At 36.8% G+C, this 6,894-nt stretch overlaps 1 protein-coding gene across 1 annotated transcript in view; it reads left to right on the top strand.

Moving 5' to 3' along the window:
- The window catches only part of PI4K2B (phosphatidylinositol 4-kinase type 2 beta), a 59,519-nt gene that overhangs the window by 29,542 nt on the left and 23,083 nt on the right, over nucleotides 1-6,894 (top strand). The window lies entirely within an intron of this gene.

Below are 6,894 nucleotides of genomic sequence, written 5' to 3'. Positions count from 1 at the left end.
ACTGCACATCCAGAACAATCCATCCAGAGAAAATTGGAACTTCTTCTTTGCTGAAGTCCAGTCCCATCAATTTGATGCTCATTTTATAGAAAGGCCATTGAGCAAAATTAATGTACCCAAACAAATAGAGTTTGTCCTTGTAACTGATTCAGAGTATGACAGGAAACAAAAGGGCTGCCTTAATGGCCTCCTCCGGGAAATTTATTTTCAGAACATTGAGTTATTTTCTCCTACTCTACCAGATTAAATTAAAATATTTTTTTAAAAAGGGAGAAAAATAAAAAAAACTTAGTTGTCTGTTTTCATAGAAATCTCTTTGAGATGTTGCTTCATTTAAATTCACTTGTTATTGTCCAAGTCACAAAATAATGTTGTCATCTCTGGGTTATTTTACTTCTCTCCACTTTCTACATTTTCCCCACACTACTCCCAAAGTGTTTTGCCCCAGTCTGTTAACCCGAAAAGCAAAATCTAGAGCTACCATATGCCATAAAGAGGGAGTTGGAAGCAGTTTAAAATACTTTCCTTACCTTGAAATAGTACTTTATTATACCAGAGCTCTGGTCATTTTTTTTTAACATGTCAAAATCACCAGACATATCAATGATGATAGCTTCATCACTCAGTTACCAGAAAGAGGAAAACTTCTTCAGAGAAACCATGCTGTAGTCTATGTGATCTATCTCCTTCTCCCTTCCTCCCTTTCATAGCTAGTTGTCCCTAAAAGCAGCCATTCCATGGGTGAACCTGTGGCCAGCTCGAAAAGCTCTATCAAGGCAAGAAAGATGGTAGCAAAAGCAGCCAGCCAGAATACCTCAGGCAGAAGTTCGATTTAGAAAACATGAAGAGTCAGCATCAGCTGGGTGTCAGGAATAGATTGAATATTTGCAAAGAGCAGGAGTGGGTCCATATTACTGTTAAGTACCAGAAAGACAGGGAGTCCTCCTTGGGCGGTGGGCGGGAATACAGAGCAGGAGTGATGGGGCAGAGCCCTGTCAGCAGGACAGGGAATTGGTGCCATTGATGCTGAGGAACAAAGAGAGAACCTAGGTCCCATTCCTCAGCTGCTGGCCTGTCCTACAAGTTTTGAACTTGCCAGTCCCCACCATTTCATGAGCCAATCTCTCAAAATAAGTCCTATCAGTTCTGTACCTCTAGAGAAGCCTGACTGACACTTCCTTGATCTTGTCTGGTCATCTATCACAAGCCCATAGATGGAGAGGAAGCCACAAGAGTGGGTGGCAGGTAGCAAGGATGGCAGCTTCCAGAGCCTGGGGTAACTGTAAATTTACTTATCTCTGGAATACATTCTAAACATTATGGGGAGTCACTGAAACTTGATGCAGAGGAGGACATAACTGGAAATGCAAACTGGGAAGATTTCTCTGGCTGCTCTACAGAAGAGAATGGTGGTGAATGGTCTCTAGTTGACACCTTTGGTGTCTTATTCACTCTCCCTCCCCCCCTTACTTCTTACAGGCAGAATTGTTATTTAGTCTAATGTTCATCCATTCAAGGTGACTCGGGAAAGGGGATTAATATTGCCAACTCCAAGGAAAATTCTGGCCGATGCAAGGCAGTATGATGATCATGTTCTCTTTGGCAGTGATTGGGTCCACCGAATACATGTGAACTGTTGTAGTCAATGAGGTCTACCCTGGGAGCCTTCTGGGAAAGGCATCCTCACTCCTAGGAATGCAATAAGAAGCAATCCCTGGCTCCCTCTGGGTCCGGCCATGTCTGGGTGTGAAGTTGCAGTCATCTTTCACCCACAGTGTGACATCCTGAGAGTAAAGCCAACAAACTAGGCATGAGGAAGCTAAAAACAACAACTCTTATGAGTTGGTTCCTAAGTAGGTGCCTGCATAACTAGCCTTCTGTGTTTCTTGATCATTCTGGAGCTTGAGGCTAGACAACCCTCTCCCTCTCTCTTTCCTGAAATGTATCCTTTCCTCTGAACATTTTTCTTTTCCATTTGGCAGTCGTATAGTCATTGCCAAAGAGGTCACCACGGCCCTTGTTGAGACTGTAGAATAGAATGGCTAAGAGGATGAGGCCAGACCACTGCACCCCAGTATTAACACTGCCACTTGTATCTGGATGATTTGGAACAAATCATTGAAACTTTATGTGCCTCAGTGTCTCCCTGTTTAGTAAGATCTGCCTCTATGGATTTATTGTCTTTTAATAAAACCAAAGCATGGTGCCTGGCTCTCAACAGATCTCCTTGCTTCTGCATTAAAACAACATTTGTTTTTTAGTCATTTTATTTGCACATAAGTTTTGGGGGATAAATTCTGCTCAAAACAAGATCTAGTATTTGTATAAGATAAAATCTGGGAATGACAGGAAACTGGGAATTAAGGTTTTTCTTAAATAGATCTGTACCCATATCACAGCATATACATGTAAATATTGAAGTGGAGCAAAAAAAAAAAAAAACAAAGATTAAGTGTTCCTCTGTACTCTGAAAGGAATATATTTAATGGGCATGAAGTAACAAAACTATCTGTGAGAAGTATTAGAGGTAGCAGTCTTGGTATACAAAACTGTAATGTTGATGCAACGATACATTTAAGCATGTTTAGGTGAGTTGAAAAAAAAAAAACTTTGTTGGGGAACTCTCCTGCACTGCTTGTGGGAATGCAAACTAGTACAACCACTATGGAAAACTGTTTGGAGGTTCCTCAAACTGCTAAACATGGAGCTTCCCTACGACACAGTCTGCCTAGGGTAGACTCCTAGGTATCTACCCAAAAACCACAAAAACAATGATTCAAAAAGATACCTGCACCCCCATGTTTATTGCTGCTTTTTTCACAATTGGACATACATGGAAACAGCCCAAATGCCCAAAAATGGATGACTGGATTAAAAAGATGTGGTACATGTACACAATGGAATATTACTCAGCAACCAAAAAAGAAGAAACACATGTCTTTTGCAGCAACATGGATGGAACTGGAAAAGAGCATGCTTGGTGAAATAAGCCAGAAAGAAAAGGAAAACTATCGGATGGTTTCTCTCATAGCAGGGATATAATGGAGCAGGCGAGAAAATAATGATAATGATGAACAGCCATATATCAGAGACATTTTGTGGGGATGGAGTGGGGAATGGGGTCAAGAACAGCAGGGTGAGGAAAATGCACTGGACTACGGTGATCGCACATGGGTGATTTGGTGATGGGAAGCGAAAGGGGATTGCAAATGAGATGAAAAGATGCACAAAATGTAAAAATAAACTATGATATATTTAAAAAAAACTTCTTTGGATGATTGTTTTGATAATGAAGTATGCTTTGCCAATGAGCTTTTTTTTTTTTTTTAAGATTTATTTATTTGTGCATACAGAACTGGGATACAGGCCAGAGATGCCGAGGGTGAGAGGATTCACCAGAGACAGAGTGGGGAGCAGAACAGGCAGATCCACGAAGTACACTGCTGAGGGGAGCAGCGGGCGGGTCAGGAGAGATCTGCCACGCCATGTGGTCACCTCCGGGGCAGGCGGGAATCGAACTCATGCGGAAGTGGCTTTAGCTTCTTAGTGCTGTGCTTTAACCTGCTGCGCCACCAGGGAGGGCCGCCAATGAGCTTTTAAGTTAGATATTTTACATACATTGAAAAATCCAAATCTGGAGTTCTAAGGTTTTAACAAAAGATATCTTTAAAGCTCACGATAAAAGCATTTTAAGAAACAGTTTTGCACTGGTAAAAGAAATATAGAAATATTAATATTTCTATTTCCTCTACTGACTAAAAAAATAGGGTACCTTGCCAATAAAGGAGTTAAAGTATATTATTAGTAAATTGATAAGTCTTTTCAAAGATTTTTAGGTATACTTCCCAGAAGCTCAGAAACTGAGTGACTCAAACAAAGGACATCTACATGAGATACCTGATGATAAATCATAAATAATTTCTGGTGACAGGATATTACATGATTTTTAGCATATATCTTGGAAGGAAATGAAAGATTGAGTGACATTGCTATTACAAAATGCCAACCATACTCACTTATTTATTTGAAAGATTTTATCCGTGTTCATGAGTATAAAACTTAAGCCTTAACCTGTGAACTACTGACAAAATACAGCACCATTCATTTCACTAAAAGATACAATTAAATATGCCATAAGAGGTTATATCAGACTAACTCTTGTGGATAAGATTTATATACTTTGGAGAAAATATAAAAACAGTTATTTGACAACACTAGAAAGTAAACTGATGCAAGTAGACATCTTGAAGACACTCTTCAAAGAACTGAAATACAATATGTGTGACTTAAGTTTCTGCATGTTTTTCATCTTAGGAAAGGTAAATGGAGTTCAATCAGGACACTATAGTCTTAGTGGCTGTAAGATTTAAAGAGTGGGTATATAAAAGAACAGGAAAATTTGATTAGTAATCAAGAGAAAAATCAGTTAGTAGAAGCTGATTTCCAGAGGCCTCAGGTATAAGAATTAGCAAAAAAAAAAAAAAAAAAAAAAAGTAAACAGTTTTTATACATATTTCCAAGGACTTAAAAGATATGAGTTATAATGAATTAGCAGATGTAGACATTCTAAAAAAAGAACAAAATGGAAATTTTAGAACTGAAAAGTAAAGCAGAAATAAATCACTGGGTGGCCTAAGCAACTAACTGGGGAAATGAAAGCTTGACAACCTTAAAAACAGATTAATTATCCAATATGAACAGAAAAGTTATTGAAGAAGATAAACAGAACTTTGGGATAACAACAAAGAGTCTAACATATATAAATTAGAATCCCAGAAAGGAAGTAGAGTAGGATAAAAGAAAAACTGAAAAAATAACAGCTAAGATTTTCCCAAGTTTGGTGACATACAAACATTTACAGATTCTACATAAATAAATTCAAGACCATTAAAGATGAAGAGAAACTCTTAAAGAAACTAGAGAACACAACATAATACAAATTGAGTGTGTTGGTGGAGAGAAAGATGCGGGAACAATGAAGGTGAGAGAACAACATGGTAACATTTTCAGAGTTGAATTTGGAGTGTGTGCAGAGCAACACTAACCCAGAATGCTATATCAAAGAAAACATTCTTTTAAAGTGATGGTGAAGAATATTTTAGTTAAATAAAATGCTTTCAAAAACTTTTCATAGGAAAGGGAAATGATACTAGACAGATACTAGAGTTATAGGAAGGAATGAAGGACACAACAAATGGTAAAACTACTGGTAAATTCAAAACAACTATCTGCTGTTTGCCTAATTTCCTTAAAAGATATCTAATTGTTTAAGGCAAAAGTTATTTACATATTAAGCATATATGGTCTAATATATATGACAACTATAACAGACGATGGGGGATAAATAGAACTACACTTTTGCAAGGTTATTGTAGTTTATTTCAAATACTACAACATAAGATGTTACACGGAGGTAACTTAAGGAAACACACAATAAGTGCTAGAGAAAACATTAATATAAAGAGGTTTAGCAAGAGGTCAGTCAAGATGAAATATTGAGTAATCCAAGAAGAAGCAAGAACAGAAAAGCAACAATAAAATGATGAAATAAATTGAAAGCAAATGACAAGATAATCGATCTAATAATACATTTTATAATACATTAAATGTAACTAGACTAAAAACTCTAATTAAAAGGGAAAAGTTACTAACTAGATTTATTTTTACAGTCAAGATCAATGATAAGCTAGCTATAAAGATACATGTATGTTAAATTTAAAGACACATGTAGACAAAAAAGAATGGAAAAGATTAACAAGGCAAACAATAGGCCTATGAAAGAAAGTGTTTATATTAATATCAGACAAAAGGCTCCAAACTAGAAGTATTAGGAGAGACAGGAGGAACATCTGTTTCTCTCTCTCTCTTAGACACACACACACACACACACACACACACACACACACAGCCAAATCATCAGGAAGCTATAAACATCGGGTGTATGAAACTATTAACATAATTTCAAAAAACATAAAGCAAAAATTCACCTAAATAAAATGAGAATAGACAAATCCACAACCATAGCTATATTATTCTATATCCCTGAGTGAGTGATAGAACTAAATTAAAAACCCAAAGGTATATAGTTGATCTGATGATAATATCAACACATCACTGACTTGATATTTATAGTGACAATTTATAATTATCACTCAATTGTAGAATACATTCTTTTTTAAAGGCACATGGAATGTTCACCAAAGTAGGTAATATGCTGGCTTCTGAAGTAGTTTTTCAAGAGATATCAAAAGTTTGAAATTTTAGTGTACCTTCTCTGTCCACAACAGAATTAAGTTGGAAATCAGTAATAATTCTAGGGTGCCACTAAATATTTGAAAATTAAACAACACAGTTCAAAGGAGTCAAAGATATATTCATAAGGAAAATTTGAAACTAGTTTGAACCCAATGAATATGAAAGCACAACTTAGCAAAAACCATGGAATGCAAATAAAGCAGTGTTTAGTGGGATATGCCAGGCTTTAAGTGCTTATATTTTTAAAATAGATCCACAATCAATAATGCAATCTTCTCTTCTATTCTAAGCAACTCGAAAGAGGAAAGCAAATTCCAATACAGCAAGGGAAGGAAATTAAAAAAGAGCAAAAACCAGTATACTGGAAAACAGTCAATGAAACCAAAAGATGACTCTTTGAAAAGATTTTGTATAAAATTGATAAAGTTCTAGCTAGATTGCTTAGCAAATACAAAAGCCCACTATCAGGAATGTCTGAACAAAAGACAAAAATCCTTGCCCTCCTGATTGTAAGGTATGTGTTCCACAATTACACAAAGAACTGCAAAGGTAGAGACAGTTCCGGGAGAACTGCAGAAGAAGGTCTTGTCAGGAGGGAGAGCAACGTTTGCACCTATTTGTTAACTCTGGCCCCTGGCC

This window comes from Condylura cristata, unplaced genomic scaffold (assembly GCF_000260355.1).
Source record: "Condylura cristata isolate star-nosed mole 26May11 unplaced genomic scaffold, ConCri1.0 scaffold00012, whole genome shotgun sequence".
Classification (NCBI taxonomy): Eukaryota; Metazoa; Chordata; class Mammalia; order Eulipotyphla; family Talpidae; genus Condylura; species Condylura cristata.
The sequence above is the reverse complement of the archived record's forward strand: the minus strand, read 5'-3'. Positions and strand labels throughout refer to the sequence as shown.